Consider the following 2466-nt stretch of genomic DNA (forward strand, 5'->3'; position numbering starts at 1 on the left):
TGTGCTTTGGTTTGGGTGGCATGGTTTGTATACTGAGAATTATTTCGATGGCCTATGATAAAATGGTATCAATAGAATATATGCTCCGAGCGGCTGTGTGCACCAATCGGCAATATAAGGTAAGGAAATATAGGAAAAGTTTTTTTTTTTGAAATGCAGCAATATTAATAGCCTATTTAGTTACGAATTTTGTTTTTAAGTAGAAAATGTCAATTTGGAAATTGTTACAGATTTCTTTCGAGGAATCATGATATAGTTTCGTTTAATTTCTCGATTCTTTTGGAATGGGAAGTTCTTACAATTTCCCTTCTGGATAAGGATAGGAAAGGGATATAACTCAGTGGTAGAGTGTCACCTTGACGTGGTGAAAGTCATCAGTTCAAAACTGATTATCCCTAGTTCTCTTTGTTATTTCTGTTCGCTCTTTTTTTATATTTATATCGTGAATAAAAAGAGGCTAGGGGGTTTACATTTATAATATATTGATAATGTAATTTAATGTAATAACAATAATCCACCAGAAAAGAAGATAAAGTATAACGTATCATAGAAGATTGATACGTATCAACGTTTTAATGAGCATTCTGTCCTGTAATGGAGCAAAAAAACTCATAATTACACATCCACATAATTCAATAATAGAATAAATTATTGTTAATAAATATAGAAAAAAAAAATTAATCTATAGTTCCATATTCTAATAATTCATATTCTCTCCAGGCTGAATTGGCGATAAACGTCTTCGAAAAGAATGCTGATTTGGAGAAAATTGCTTAGATGCATTTCGAAAAGATGACTTAGATCTATTTCTCAATTTAGATCTACTTCTCAATTTAGATCTACTTCTCAATTTATATCTACTTCTCAATTTAGATCTATTTCTAAACTTATTAGATCTATTTTGAGAATATGGTTTATATGTATTCCGAAAAGATGGCTTCATTTTATTCATAGTTTGTTTTATGAACCTTTCAAATACTATTTATTTTGTTTCAAAATATTTCGAAAAGAAATATTGACAGTGACTTGTTAATATATATATATACAAAGACAAAGAAATCAATATCTTCAATATATATTTCTATTTCTGGGCAGAAATGTTAGATTCAATCTATTTTTTGATTTCTCCATGAATGGTATGCTTGTAACAAGAAGGACACAAATTTTTTAATTCCAATCGATTAGGAGTATTGCGGCAATTTTTTCGAGTCGTATATCTAGAAATACCCATTGATTTTTTTTCAACACTGTCTTGGGTACAACTAGTACATTCTAAAGTAATCGTTATTCTTACATTTCCACCCTTGGCCATATAACTTACTTTTGGTATTATATGTACTTCTTTTCAATTTGGAAAAAAAAAAGAGAAGAAAGAGAAAGGGATAGAAGTTGTCTTAAAAATGATTAAAGATTTTATTACTTAATTCATTCTCGTAATAAAATCTTTAATTAAGATTTTCAAGTAGTTTACTATTTGAGGAACTTTTGGATCTATATTTTTACTTTTATCTTAATCCTAACTTCACCCTCACCTTCTAAAATTTTCTTTATCCAATAAGAAAAGGAAATGAATCTAACATCATTTTTTTATTTTGGGTTTGCAGGAAAGCAAAAAAAATGAAAGTCAAAAAAAGGGAAAAGTCAGAGCATCTGGGAAAAAATGATTTATCTCAATTAATAAACTGGATAAAAATACCAAGCATAAAGTAGCTAACACAGGCGATGTGGAAAGATATGTTTTTATATCTTGCATTGTTCGTAAGTTCTCCTTCTCAAGAATGATAGATATATCATATGGTCAACTACACCCGTAGTTTAGGACTATCTGCAAACAAATATTTGTATTTGGTACAAATTCTTTTTTTTTTTACAATATGATATGAATGATAGTAATAACTATGTAATAGTAAGTAATCAAGTACTGTCAATAAATAGACATCTTTTACATTATATCTTCTGTATATACAGTCTATTCATGTGCGAAGGAAGATAAATGTGGAAAACAAATTTCAATATTTTTAATATAAAATATTGAATAAAAAATACTCACGATTAAAAGGGATGTAGTGCAGCTTGGTAGCACGTTTGTTTTGGGTACAAAATGTCGCAGGTTCAAATCCTGTCATCCCTACCCTTTTTTATCCTAAATCTTCCATAAAAAAAGTAAAAGTTTTGATCGAATGAATTTCTCTTCGGAATAAATAAAATGCAACTTTCGTAGAATAAAGTTACCATACCAGCAAGATTTAATGTCAGAGTTTATCCGGGATTATTAAAAAGAATGATACACTCTCCTTTTCCATTGAGAAAGAAAAAAAGGGATGATGGAATGATTATTAAATTCCCATATTTAAGGTCATAGAGAAGAGCTATAGTAGATTATAGAACCGTGTCCCTTCATTTTTCCAAGTACCTCCAAGAGACCCTAGAGATTCCCATTGCTCCTCTCTAGGGTCTTGGAGGGTG

General features: G+C 29.6%; 1 non-coding gene across 1 annotated transcript; it reads left to right on the forward strand.

The window, feature by feature from the left end:
* The first annotated feature begins 2057 nt into the window (after nt 1-2057).
* Nucleotides 2058-2131, forward strand: TRNAP-UGG (transfer RNA proline (anticodon UGG)). The gene has a single exon. It is a non-coding gene; the product is annotated as a tRNA-Pro (tRNA).
* Nucleotides 2132-2466: the final 335 nt, after the last annotated feature.

The sequence above is a fragment of the Cupressus sempervirens genome, chromosome 11 (genome assembly GCF_028749045.1).
Source record: "Cupressus sempervirens isolate cs-2001-9-10 chromosome 11, ASM2874904v1, whole genome shotgun sequence".
Taxonomy (NCBI): domain Eukaryota; kingdom Viridiplantae; phylum Streptophyta; class Pinopsida; order Cupressales; family Cupressaceae; genus Cupressus; species Cupressus sempervirens.